This window comes from Urocampus carinirostris, chromosome 1, assembly GCF_059441175.1.
Source record: "Urocampus carinirostris isolate Australia breed hairy pipefish chromosome 1, RoL_Ucar_1.0, whole genome shotgun sequence".
In the NCBI taxonomy this organism is placed as follows: domain Eukaryota; kingdom Metazoa; phylum Chordata; class Actinopteri; order Syngnathiformes; family Syngnathidae; genus Urocampus; species Urocampus carinirostris.
In genome coordinates, this window is record NC_142349.1 from 2,532,140 (window position 1) to 2,546,643 (window position 14,504).

The 14,504-nt window shown below is 39.0% G+C and overlaps 1 protein-coding gene and 1 long non-coding RNA gene across 4 annotated transcripts in view; one reads left to right on the top strand and one right to left on the bottom strand.

Annotated features, from left to right (window-relative positions):
* abat (4-aminobutyrate aminotransferase) overlaps positions 1-12,440 on the bottom strand; it is a 58,195-nt gene extending 45,755 nt beyond the window's left edge. Inside the window, exon 1 of one of the 3 annotated variants that reach the window (XM_088338420.1) lies at positions 12,137-12,440. The gene's annotated coding sequence lies outside the window, so the exon portion shown is untranslated. Of the gene's footprint in view, positions 1-839; positions 1,032-11,652; positions 11,677-12,136 lie in introns of those variants that run through there. The other 2 variants (XM_088338590.1, XM_088338507.1) reach the window with 2 other exon arrangements.
* Positions 936-13,638, top strand: LOC148373236 (uncharacterized). The gene is made up of 3 exons (XR_015850803.1): positions 936-1,142; positions 5,650-5,724; positions 11,874-13,638. It is a non-coding gene; the product is annotated as an uncharacterized LOC148373236 (long non-coding RNA).
* The last annotated feature ends 866 nt before the right edge of the window (positions 13,639-14,504 follow it).

Here is a 14,504-nt window from a genome sequence, read left to right on the forward strand (position 1 = left end):
TAACGCTTCACACAATGCTTCATTAGAAGATCGGGGAAGTCAGGGCGAGAGGAAAAAGACAGCGATCTGGTGCTCGCTGGGCAGTAGGAGCGGGAAGCCCTCGCGAAGCGTGGTTGGAGATCGGAACAAGTCGGGTAGCCAGGACGGGAGAACGGAGCGTGGTCAGAGATTGGAAGCAAGTCGGGCAGCCGGGACGAGAGACGGAGCGTGGTCACAGATCGGAACAAGTCGGGAAGCCGGAACGAACAGGAAGCCAAGAAACGGGGATCGATACACGAAACGTAATCTGGCAGGATACGGATATATACAGTATATATATATTGCTTTTATGGCTCTTTGGGTCAGAAATATTCCCAAGCCCCTGCCACACTAACACCAAACCTCCCCCCACCCTGCAAAAGTGGTCGACTAAATCAGTTTAAGCCTACTTTCTAGCTCTCTTTGGTTTGTTCTCTGACTCTTTGTTTCTTTTTTTCACTATTATTATTATTATTATATTATTATTATTCACTATCCTCTTTCTTACTTTCTCTCTTTCTCCCTTTCTTTATTTCTTTTTCTCTTGTCCCGCCCCTCCGTCTTTCTCCCTCCCTTTTTATTTTTTCTTAATCTCTACCTTTCTTTTGCTCTTTTCTTTGTTTCTCTCTTCTGTATAGGCCCAATCATTAACCAAGCAATAAAATCGCAACAACATAGTAAGTAGTACAAGATACGCTGTTAGTTTAGAAATGCAAATCCAATGAGGTGCCTGTTGCCTTAACAAGTAGCAAAAAGAAGCTCAATGCTTGAAAAAGGTCGGAGACTGTTGCCCTCGAAAAATCCAGTTGGTTTCCACCTACAGTTTACTGTCGTCAACACGAGTTTGTTCTTCGGTGTGTTAAAGAAAGCTGCTTTGCATTCCAAAGTGGCATTGCACCAAGATAAGAAAACGAGTCCGTCTCCTCTGGTTTCCTGGAGCTTTACGTAAGAGGGCCACCAAAACAGGAGAAAAAAGCCGTTTCTACTTTCACACGGCGGACACCCCGACTGTCGCTCACATCGTACTGACGGTTACTTGGCAACACCACGCGAACTGGATTGAACTGGTTCAGAGAGTGTTACACAAGACTTTTTTTCCTGTGCTTCAGAGGAGCATTGTTTTGGTATGTAGCATGGGAAAAATAAAGAAAAGAGAGCAAGATTATTAACATATTCGTATCGTGAAGGTCCGACAAAGACAAGGCTGAACGTTGTTGACGATAATATAAAAAAAGAAAGATCCCACGGTTTTTGCGATGAATTGGGCCCAGGGTCACCCGCAAAAAGCGAAAATCCGCCAAATAGTGCGCAACAATTTTTTTTTCAGCCAGACTTCGGAGAGAGAGAGAGAAAGAGATAGAAATAAAGACTGTGTTGTGAGGGAGAGTGTGAGTGTGAGAGAGTGTGTGTGAGAGTGAGAGAAAGTGAAAGAGAGAGTATGTTAGAGTGAGAGATAGAGGGAAACAGCATAACGAGAGATCGGGACACAAACTCTTCTCAGCGAGATGTAGGAAACACAGAGCAGGTGTCCGGTCACAGTATAGTATGAAAGACGCTATGATATTACTTGGCCAATCGGCAACAGAGATGCTGGCTAATTGGTTTGAAATTAGGCAGTGTGAAACGTTCATGATTTTTTAAAATCTGTATACCATATTTTCAACATTATAAGGCGTACCCCTCCAAAATAATCTTTTGTCATATATTTTTCATGCATAAGGCACACTGGACTATAAGAAGGGTCTATACACTTTTTAAGGCCAAATCATAGCACTTTTTAAGGACTTTTAAAGCCAAATTTCATTTTTTTCAGTACCATTAAAAGAAGAAATATATATCATATACTTTGCAGAACCACAAATAGGTCTGCGATTCACATATGTGATTTTTAATCTTGTGTGCTATTTTATTAAGACATGTGATTTTTAGATCTTGAGTAAAATTGTGATCTGAATATGTGTAAATATTATTGAGACAAAAGTTGGGGGACAGTAAAATGTAGCTTGCCTTTTCGGTTTCAGGAAGTTCTTCCCATTACAATTTACCACTGAGAAACAATACCTTAATTTTTTTGCCTGCCCCTTAAAAGATGTCCAAAATTGATACATAAGCACTTTCAAGCAATTTTTAACCCTGGAAACCCCAAAAAAAAAAAAATCTTGAAAAAAGATGACCCCTGGATTCTTCAAGGTCAGGGAATTGCACAACCATTTCTTTAAATTCTCCAAGTACCTTTAAAAGAAGCAATCCGGTGTGAATCATGTATCCACAAAAAGATCCACAAATCTTGCGGTCGCATTTATCAAGACAAATTTATCTTTAGAATTTGAGGGAATCGCGAATATATTTGTTTTTGAGACAAATTTTTCCCCTTATAGGAGTTGGGTAAAAATGAAATTTTCTACCAGAATTTTTTGCCTGGCCCATAAGAAATGTCCCTAATTGATATGCACGTAATCCATGCACTAATACACGTTGTCTAGTGCTCTGTTTTAGTGTAGCATGCACTTATCCTCTTGGGTATGACCCATAGGGGGCGATGACGCTTCATAGGACTATGCCATACAAACCAATGCCAGCTGCTGTTAATTACTAGGGAAGAATAAATGGAACGGCAAAGTGAAGCCACGAAAGAACAATGTCGGTGTCATTTTTAGGCAGACAAGTTGAGAAACATGGTAACAATTCGAGGCATTAACAAGCACAACACCCAAAATCCAAGCACTTTTTAATCCTTGAAAACACAACATTTAAATTCTAGAATTTTCAAAGATTTTGAGCACCTACGAACCCTGTATAAGGTGCACAAAATTGAACCTAAAGTAAGAGTGACCTTGCGTATTCATGTATAACCGTTGGACTCCTTACACGTTATTGCAAAGATTGATTAGTTGAGTACCAAAATCCTAAAACATTATAAGCAAGGGAATCAGACAGGAGGAGTGTTGGTGAGAGCACTGACACTTTACCACTGGACCACAAGCGGTACAGATAACACGTAAGTTTAACACTATATATACTGTACTCAATGTGCAAGAAACACGGATTTGCATAGTCAAATAGTGTCTCCACTTCTTCACCAACCATGTTAGATGATGCAGAAAACAGAAATCTTTTCAACAAAATACTACACAAGATTTTTTTACATATGTACTATGCAAATCAGTCTTTCTGACACTGAGTAAAATAGTTCTAGCTAGGTGTCTAGCTTTTTGTAGCTTTCTATCTGGCTTTTTAGTCTTTTAGCAAGCTCCCTAGCTCAGTTTTAGTTTTTTTACATATTTACTTTTTGAGCTAACACTCAAGCTACTTTTCAGCTATTTAGCAAGCAGTTTAGCCAAGTTCCTGTTTTAGAAATGTATATGAAAGTGGGTGCCCCGTGTGCTAATTTTTAACAAACAGTAGCTCTCGGCTTGAAAGTTTGGAGACCCCTGTTCTGAGCAATATGAACTATGCGAATGCTAAATGTAAACAAAACATTATGCCAATAACACGCCACTTCACCCTATTGTAGTGGAAGTGCAATTTAACTTTTTTCTGGGAAGGTTAAAAAAAAAAAAGTTCCTCGAGGTGAAACGTGCCCGCGCTTTCCTTGAAGAAGCCTTGCGCTCCCCCAAGGGCGCCCGCCCCTCTATTTAAGAACCGATGTTTTTAAAAGGAGTAAAATCTTCCTCATTTGATAAGAAGTAGGAGTTGTACTGAAGAAGTACTGTAAAATAATTATTGAGAGAGGCATATAACCGAAATGTACCAAAAGCAACATCAGAGATGCCTGTTGAATGTTGGCACTCAGAATGGAAAATCAAACTGGGTTTTCAATACCGTACGTGTTCATGATGCTAAAAAGTTGTGTGCCGGTGTTTTGGAGCCAAAGGTCTTTTTTTCTCTCTTTAACTTCAAATGACACTTCAGACTTTGAACTTCCTCAAACATTTGGCCCGGGCTATCTAATCTAAACTGTCACTGTGCACACTTGCTGAAAACAGTGGTGGGCCATCAAGGCCTGCAAATGCCTTATCTGCTGGCCTGAAAAATATTTGAATCATGTGATGTGAATATATTTTGTCCATTAGTGCTTTGTAAATCATTCCAAACTGTCTGTCAGCTTCCTTTCATGGTTCTTCCTATGGTTGTGTGATTCCAGATATTTGAAAGTACATTGTGTAATATTTGACCATTTACTGGCACTGTATTGTTTAATGCAAACCAAAAACAAATCCAAAAACGCACAGCATAGCAGCAAGATGCCAGACAATCATGGTGGTAGAGATTTTACAAAGTAAAATAAATTTAAAATTTGGACCTATGAATATTTAAAACAAATAACATTAGAATGCATTTTTGCCAGTTTTTTTACTGACTAAAAGTTGTTTGTACATCTATGAGGCACTAAATATTATACACTGTCCCATTAAGCATTTCTTTGATTAATTCCCAGTGTAAGAAAAGTAAAGAGGATTTGAAGGTCGCCGCGCAGATTCACGACCACAAACCTGTCCTATGTAGCGTAATCTGATTTAAACAAGACTTCATAAGCTTCTACATCTCTTATATTTCAGTGTCTGCAGAGTTTACATAAACCGCAAATTTGCCATTAGTGACTGATGGGAAAAGTTTAAGACTGTGTGTCATTTAGAAGGGTAAAAAATTAGACCATGAACCACGGTAGCAGTACATCCTCGAAACGCACGGCACGTAGTGCAAGTGGCAAAGAAACGAAGAAGAACAATGACGGGCTGAAATGAATTTTAAAAAGTCAGCGAGAGAGAGGCCTGGCGTAATGACCTGAACGTAATGATTAACATTTTATTCCCGATCCAGGCCAAAAATATGGTCAACTTGGTCTCCGGCTTACGATCTTACTTCTGCTAGAAGCCTGGGTGTAAAATGCACTACATGCCGCTGGTTGAATAGAGGATAAAATCTCATTGCGGAAAGCAATCTCTGAGAGAAAAAATAAATTAAATAGCTGAGCTCTTTGGCCGCAGTAATTAACTGTCATGTCTCGGTTGATTAAATGTCATGTCTAGTCCGACCGTATATTCCGTTTCAGTGGTGCAAAGTACGACAGTACAAAAACGTAAATATTATCTTAATCAATCATAAGTTGTACATATATACATTATATATATATATATATATATATATATATATATATATATATATATTTATATATATATATATATAATACAGGTTTGGCGTGATAATTGTTATATAATGCAAAAAGAAACAAAGAATATTTTTTATATTTTATTCAAACAAAACTTAAATTTGATTAAATCAATAACTAACAGTGCAGGAAATAAAATTAGGCTTAGCAGCAACTTGTATTAAGGTTTATAAAAAACTTAAATGGCTCCCTGATTATGATTTTCTTTTACAAATAAATCAATAAAAATGTAAATACAACCAAAATGACTTAAATTAACTTAAAATTAAAAAATGCATCGTTATTTCAGCAAAGCTGGAAAATTGAAAAGTGTGGGACCTCCTGTTTTAGAGCCAGATTGACGAACTAATGTTATGGTATGAGCTAATTTATCCGCTTCTACCTGAACGTACCTCTCTAAAATAATCTTACTATGCTTTTTATGATATCCCCTAATCGCACACACGCTTTTTTTATCACAGACACAGGTATGTCGGGGCAAGTTGGCTGACTGTTCGCCTAACATCATTGTTCCTGCTTGGGTGGCTCCGCCGCCGGTATCCTTTCCAATCAGAAGGGGCGGGTGGGTAGCGAGGAGTAGGAGGTAGAGAGAGAGTTTTGGCTGCAACCTACTAATCGTTCCGTCAAATAAAAAATGCAGACACTCATATCCGTCAAATTCCCAAATATTGTTGCCAATAATCGGCCTGTCCGATAATCTGTCGACCTCTACTTTTTTCATTTGTTTTCAGTTGCAATAAACAATTTTAATGTATGAACAAGTATACTTTTGGAAAAATGTCAATACAGTTAACGAGGATCAAATTCCAATTCCCAACATTAATTGAGTAAACAATAGTACCTTAGTCTGCACACAGGATTTGTATACATTTTTAATGGAAAAATTCAAGCCCTTTTTAACCCAGTGGAACCTAGGAACCCTTTTTCCTTTGGAAAATGATGACCTCTGGGTTCTCCAGGGTTAAGGACTTTCAAGGATAATTCTTCAATTTCTCAGGTACCATTAAAAGAAGACATCTAGCTAACTTCCTACCTGTTTGGCTATTTAGCAAGCTATCTAGCTAACTTTTTTCCGTATTTGCATGCTATCTATCTAACATTTTACATGTTTTGCTGGTTATTAAGTAAAATTGACCTTCTATTTAGCTATCTAGCTTTTTTTTTAGCTTTCTATCTTGCTATTTAGTTGGCTTTTTCCTTTTTAGCTGGATATCTACCTCCCTTTTAGTTTTGTACCTGTTTACCTTTCTAGGGGACTATCAAGCTACCTTTTTAGCTATTTAGCAAGCCTTTTATCTGATGCGTTATTTTAAAAATTCATATAAAACTGGGTGCCATTTGCGCTAATTAGTAACAAAAATTTGTTCTCGGCTTGAAAAAGGTCGGAGACTCCTGCACTAATAATGAACTCCGCTGCAACAGTGACGTCAAGCAACATCTTGTAAATATAGTTGTATGTGATGCGATTTTGGCTGTTTCATGATTTAATAAAATAAACAAGTATTCATCTTTTATGAATGTGTGAATTTGTGACACTCAGGGTCTTCGTCCACTGTGGTTGTTGATTTATCTGCATTCTCCTGCCTATTGAAGGCGGGAGACCTTAAAGGGACCCTAAAGGGCGATGACACTGCTAAATATTACTCACCCTACTGGATGATACATTTGCATTACTTTGAAAATTATATTTGGAAACAGACGTTACAAGATAGTGTTAGATTTTAATGTCATACAGTAAATTGATTAACCCCTTAACGTTCCGCCGGCCTGTTGATAAACAAAGTCGTGTCTTCACAATTTCACCGGTCACCTAAATATGTCATGCTACACATCATTGGAAAACTTAAAACTCTTGGGATTCGAGATATTATTTCAAAAAGTAATACTCACAGAAACATCACAATCAATCTTAAACAAGATACCCTAAAACTATAAAGCCGGTATAACTAACCCAAAAGTGTAGTGAAAGTCCACTCATGACACCATTCCCCGCAAACATGGCCTGGTTACATTTACAAGAGTCCATGTAATCCAACCTTGTAAAATATTTCATCCAAAACACACAATGATGCCAACAGGTAAAAAGAAAATCCGGCTTTCATTTCACGATCCTTGTTGTTATCAGTTCATTTTGCTCCATAATTCCACTTTGAAAACAATTAGACTCATCAGATGATTTCTAATATGGCTGTCAGCCTCTGACCTTTTGATTGACACCACTCTCGGCCAATTGCAAGCTTCTTTTCACGGTCCTTAGCCTCCAATGGCCTACGAATGCCTGTATTGGGAAAACAGACATGACCTACTTCCATCCATCCATTTACTGCGCCGCTTATCCTTACTAGGGTCACGGGGGTTGCAGGAGCCCATCCCAGCCGACTTCAGCAGTGGGCAGGGGACACCCTCAACTGGTAGCTAGCCAGTCGCAGGACATGACCTACTTCGGCTTCAAAAATTTTGAGCCAAAGGTATCCAATTCAATGTTGATTGACACATTGATCAGCCAATAATATTCCCATCATAATTTTGAGAAATTTTAAGGGGCATATTTAAATCTGAGCTGAAAAAAACATGCGGAAATGCAACCCAGGATCCATTTTAACACAAGAAGATCACACATAGGTGTGCACAATCATGGATTGACTTCTGGAAGTCAAATATTTACACCTCTCTCACAATGTCTAAAAATTAGCCAAAGTAAAATCAAAAGTTGGAAATGTTTTAGGGCTGTTAACTGGTTGTCTCCAAATGGCTACTTTTGAAAAGGTTTTGACAAACCTTTAGAAAAATGTAAAATACAGGTACAACTTTTAGTTTTCAGATTGTGATCAAATTTGACTTGGGACCAGGTAAGGCTTTAAGCTATTGTCCCAGCTGTTTTTCAGCTAAGATGCCCATGCTACACTCCTTTGCAGGCATGTGACTGCAAATTTTTTTTTCAGCGAGAATAAAAACTTTCTGGTTCTGTCTGTTCCAACATAGATTACTCAATGTTAGTAGCACGTCCATATTCAAACGGTTCAAAGAGCATTTAATTTACTTTGGGTATGTCTTTGATTAAGATTTTAGGCGAATCTTACAGGAATCTTAAGGGATTAAACAAATACAACAGTAAACAATCATCATTTGGCCTAAGAATTATACACTGAGCGCAGAAGTGTATTATTGTATTGGCTGGGGCAATCAAATCAGTTGTCTGTCCTTTGACCTTAAACTGCATTCATTGACAAGTTGACTGTTGTATAACCCAATCTGCAAAACAGTAGAGTATAGAGCACGCTGCCTGTGAATTGTTTTGCAAAGAGTGCAAAAAATACTCGAGCAATATAATAAGATGCAATAATGACATAACATTCCAAGACCTCTAATATAAAAAAAGTTTTGTTTCTTCTTCTTTAAGATCAAATTTCCTCAATATAATTTAGAGAAAACAAATGTTTTTTTAGGGGTGGGGCACGTAGTTTGAGCTGGCCTTAAAAAGTTTCCAAATTAAATATTTCTCTATCAGGTATGTGTCAACAATACCCAACTGAGTTCAAATAGCCTTTTTTCCCGCCGTGCTTATCTGCTTTTATCTTACTTTTATCATCTGTGTTACGGCCATGAAGCGAATTACGCTGGCGGGAAGAAAGCGTGGACAGGTGGGCGGTAGGAGCATGATTTCACGCACGTGCTCGCGGTTTTCTTTAATTCTAGGATGAAAATTATGAAAGTAAGAAAAGGACTGTTTCAAATACAGTCCAAACGCCAACCCAAATCCCCAAAAAGATAAAAAATAGAAGAGTTTATTCGAGCGCGTCTAAGAGGGACACGTACGTGGAATCTCCACATAAGCAGTTGAGAGGCTGCAATGATGATTTTAGCCAGAAGATGGCGTCAGCATCTATATTTATTAAGGTTAAGGACACCACCTTTAAGTGAGAAGAGAGAGGGCGCACAAACTGATTTCCATTTATAAATTGTTCTCTTGACTATGAAAGCTATTAAGTGTGACACAAATCAAAATAAAATAAGACTGAAAGCTAACATTTGGCACCATAAGAAGTTTAACTTGGAACAGCAGCCCATGCGCAAGTGAATTGGGGATTACAATAATCCCGTGCTGTATCCCGGTTTACATAAAGCGGTTTCTTTACTTCGCTTCAAAGATGTTTTACACATAAGTATAATAAAAAAACAGCTTGGCAGACTTATGTATTCGTAAATCATTTTTAATTTCAAGTTTCTCATGTCACAAAAACTGTCTTAACAGACAAAAGCACAGTCGGCCAGGGACAAAAAGTAGAGAAAGATGCTTTCTTTCACCAACTAAGCTTGCTCCCTGGGGAACCCTGGTGCTTTTTAAAATATGTTTGGTAATGGAAAAATCAATGTTTTCTGGAGGAGGACAAACAAAACACATTTTCAACAATATACACATTATCCAATATGGCTCTTTGGGTCGCCGACCCCTACCGAAAAGAAAGTTAAATCAGTTTTCCATAAAATCCACATGATGGAGGCAAAGTATCATGTGTGGTTTCCTAAAGGCATTTTTACCCCTTATTGCGATACATGCAGTTTTTTTATTTGACGGAACAGTCATTTGTAAAAAAATAAATATATAAAAAAAATTAAAAATATATAAAATAAATATATAAATTTTTTTAAAAAGGTGAGCCTTTAAATAGGGTTTATCCATTGGTATCAATGAATCTAAAGATATAGTACGGAATTTGGAACCATTATACCAATTGATGCCATCTTCTGGCTTGTGTAATCATTGCAGCCTCTGTCAAGCTCCTTATGTCGCACGTGCAAGTGTGCGCATTTTTTACACTTGTTTGAATAAACTTTTTATTTTGTCTCTTTTTGGGGTTTGGGTTCGAGTTTGGACTGTACTGGAAACGGGCCTTTTATTACTTTCACTGTTGTCATCCTGTCACCATAAAACCGTGAACATCCTACACTGACAAAAAAATGCGATGACGAGCATCAAGTCACTCTCCAACCACCCCTTTCCTCTTAACAAATGTGTTTTGCGGCCCCGAACAGCTTTGTTAAACGATAAAAGGAGATTGGCGCAGGAAACAAAATTATGAGGGGTCTTTAAACTCCGTTGGGTATTGTTGGGTAACAACTCATTCAATGCAATAATGTATAACTACGTTTTCAGAAGCGTTATATCTAAGTGGAGAAAACATACATTTAAAAATAGAAATTTCATTTTAGAAAACCATTATAAAGGGCAGCTCCCCAGTAAGTATCAGGCCTCTGATAATTATTTCAGGATGAAAAATTACCGTTAGATGGCAGGATTAGCTTCGATCAGATCTGTGTCAACACATCGAGGAATCCCCCATCTCCTATTAGTAGTGAGGGCAGGCAAGGTCTTCTCTGCTGGCCTAAAAATCTAAGTTAGGTGATGTTGTTATTTTGTCCATCAATACTTCCAAATTGTCCGTCAGCTTCCTCCCATTGAAGTGCCGGCGCCCCTGTTTTTTTGTTTTATTTTCAAAAACTATTTCAAAGGCCTTGGCACTACTGATCAGTAAGGATCAAGAGTTTTGGAGTGATAACCGTATTATACCATTAGATGGCAGGAATGGCATTGATCAGATATTCGTCCAAACGTCGGGGAGCCCCCAGTTCTTCATGTTGCTTCCTCTGTCCAGCGATTGAAATGAAATGAAATGAAATGATCTGCATTTATATAGCGCTTTTCAAGTCAATGACTTCCCAAAGCGCTTTACATTGTGCTTCACATTTCCCAATAGCGGCCGTGAAAACGATCGCTCTACCTCCTGAGCTACTGCCGCCCCAAGAGTGTGGGGGCAAAGTGCCCTTGTGTTTGTGGAAAGCATTGTTTAGATATTGGAGGCATCATAAATGCAAAAAAAGAGCACTGAAGTGAAAGGTCTGCTTGAAATACATCATTTCACGGAAAGCCACTTTATTCTCAGAAGTATTCTGGAATCTAGTATTTTTAAGTAACTTAGCAATGTTCAACTGATGTTTACTAAACAATAGTAAATGTTAGAAACATACTTATTTTATGAAGGTTCAAGATTTATTTTTATATGTTCCATGCCTATAAATAACAACTTTTCTGTAGGCCTTCAAAAATAAGACAAAATAGCAAAAATTGGCTTGCACCAGTGCATCCCAATTGAGTCTGGTCATGTTTATTTCAATCACAAGAAGTCTCAAAGAGCTGTTCAAGTACTTTAAAGATTGAAGGTGTTTTCTCCAGTAATTTGAACGTATGTGTGCATTATATTAAAGAAAAAGTATAACTCATTTTTTGAAAAACAGTAGATAAACATATCTGTCTTTACGGTTCATACACTTTTTTTCATGGCCAAATTCAAGCGCTTTTTAGGCACTTTCAAAGGCAATTGTTCAAATTTCTTGCCTAGAATGAAATGAGTTATAAAATACAATTATTTTAGTTTCAACTTTTAATGACAACTCAAATGACTCACCCCATGCTCGATGATTAAATAAATGTTTCAACTTCACGATTTTGAGAATCACGGGAGCCTTTTGGGAACGCAACCCTGTGAAAAACGAGGGTTTACTGTACCCAACACAGTTTTAAAGGTTTACTGCCACGATAACGACATCATATCAAGCCGTATAATTATTAATTCCTTTCTAACTTGTTTCCAAGAGTTGCTCTCCATTTTCCTATTGCTCCTCTTAGAAATCTGGTTCCAACTGGATCTGTCTGGCTTCACACATCAGGTGTTATGAAAGAGTAGAGAAAATAATGCCCGATCGCCAAAAGCGTTTCTAGTTGCAGCAATCGGTTACGTGATCGTACAGGCTGCGCATCATCTGCTGTACTTGACATATGGATGCTGCAGTCACCTGAACGCTCTCGATTCGGAGCCGTGCTGCAGAACGTGCTGCTGCAGCGCCATGTCTACACCGAACTGTTAGTGCATGCAGGAATCGAACACTTACCGGGTTCGGGCGACTGAATCCCGCACAGTGCTCTCGACTCTGGCCGCGCTGCTCGCTACAGGACAGAAGGTCTTCCTCTCTCGCGCTCTCGTGTTTGTGGATCCCTTTTTTGGGTTGCACTCAAAGAATCTTGAGTCTCGTCGCTGTGCGCGAGGAAAGAGTTTTCTTGTATTATGCTGTTTGAAATGCAGGTTGTGTTTGCTTTATGAAGCACAGAGAAACGTTTGGCCCCATGCGGAGTTGTCCTAGTAAACCCTGCCGCGTCGGATTGGCTGTTTTCACACGTTCTATCTCACATTCATGCTCGGCCCTCTAGTGGACGATGCAGTCGCAAACTACTTTAGTGATGGAGCTCCAATAAGTGAATTCCGTCATGTGGTTTGCTCCACAATGTATATTAGCGCCTCCTTGTGTTAAAAAAAAACCTGAATAGACCAAGTATCATACAAGTCAAGTCATGTTTATTTGTATAGCCCTTAATCAAAATGAGTCCATTAGGGCTGCACAGACCACGGATTATTGCAGACCACGGATTGTTATTACACCACCCCCTAAACTAAAACCTACATGAGGGCAAGGAAAAACTCAAAAACCTCAACATGAGGAAAATGAAGAAACCTTGAGAAGGGACCGGACATGAGGTAATCCCCGTTGCAGGATGACCAGGCTGCAATAGATGTTGCGATAACAAATAATATAGATACTGTCAACATGAATTCATAAACTACAGAATACAATTGTGTTCTAAGCCTAGAATTAAACAGTTCAATTGAGGTTGCAGATCAAATCTCAAGAGGCAGAGCATTCCACAACATCGGGGAGAACGCAAGGCGCCTGGATTTATTTATTCTTCGCCATGAAAGAGTCAGAAATCATGTTGTGAGTAATTACTTTTGGCCCTTTTTTTTTAGAACAACCCAAACGTTCAATGCCTGGCCATATCTAACATAAATATGTGTTGAGACAAGGTAATCACAGTTTAAAACGAAAAAAAAAAATCGAACTTAAAATTTTTAGGATGTAGAGACTGGAATTGAACATATAACACCTTGTAAGTCAACATTAACTGTAAATGCGTAATACGTAATGTAATGGCTTTATTCCAAACCCTGTTCATCTCAAATGGATAACACACGCGCGCATGCACACACCCACACGTGTCCCCAATTAGCCTCACCATTTAGAAGGACATTTGGAGAGCTCTAAGTGTGAGGTGATTTTCATTCCCACCTTTGTTGTTTCACCATCACCTGTTCCCAGATCATCCTGCTATCTGAGGTTTTTTTTAAAATAGTTTTTTCATTCAGATATTTTTATTGTTTTTGAGTGTTTAAGTCTTCATTGAGCATTTTTGTGATTCAATACAATCATCATTGAGGACTGTTATGTTGTGATATTGCCGGTGGACCCAAACGCATGAGAGCAAAAACCTCACGATACTGCTTCAATAATGCTTCCAGTAAAGTCCAAACATTAACCTAAACGCCCCAAAAGATGAAAAAGATGAGTTTATTTAAGCACGTCTTAGAAATGTAGGGTGGGATGGGTGGATGCTGTAACAACTCTAGGGTCGTAGGGGCACCATTTCCTGTGGTGTGCCCCTCTCTTGCATGCAAATCATGTGTTGCTCTGCCGCCATCCCCTGGCTTAAAGTCGTGATTGCAGCCCTACATTTTGAAATCCTGCACCCCACCTTCAAAAAGTTTGAGCTACAATTTTTCCTCTAATAAATCAATCAATGCCAGATGTTTCTCTCAAATAGTAAGAGCTGGTGCCCTTACAAATATCAAGGGTCCCCGCCAACCTGATGTCCTCCAGCAGACTGTGCAAATGGTGAGGACCAAAGAGCCTGAATGCTGCTTCACCATTAGTTTGTTTTGGTCTATATCTAAGCAACAGTTAATAAACAGCTGCCTGAGGATCTCAGGCGCGGCAGTAGATCAGGAGGTAGAGCATTCATCTTGGGAGTAAAGATGTTGTAGGCAAAGGCAGCCTACGCGAGGAGGATCGAGGACCACTTCGCTGGAAATGGCTTGAGAAGGATGTGGCAGGGTCTACAACACATCACAAACTACAGATCCAACAACCTGGTGACTGTTGGGGCTGATGCTTCACTAGCTGCGGATCTTAACCAGTTCTTGCCTGCTTTGAAGCTGGAAGGCTGACAGCAGTCACGTCACACCCACCAAAAACCAGCTGCAACACACTGACACCCCAGGAAGGCAGCTGGCTCAGATGAATTACCAGGGAAGGTACTCGGGGACAGTGCTGAATCGCTGGCTGGGGTCTTCACCACCATATTTAACCAGTCCCTGTCACAGGCTACCGTCCCACCCTGCTTCAAAACCTCCAGCATCATTCCCATTCC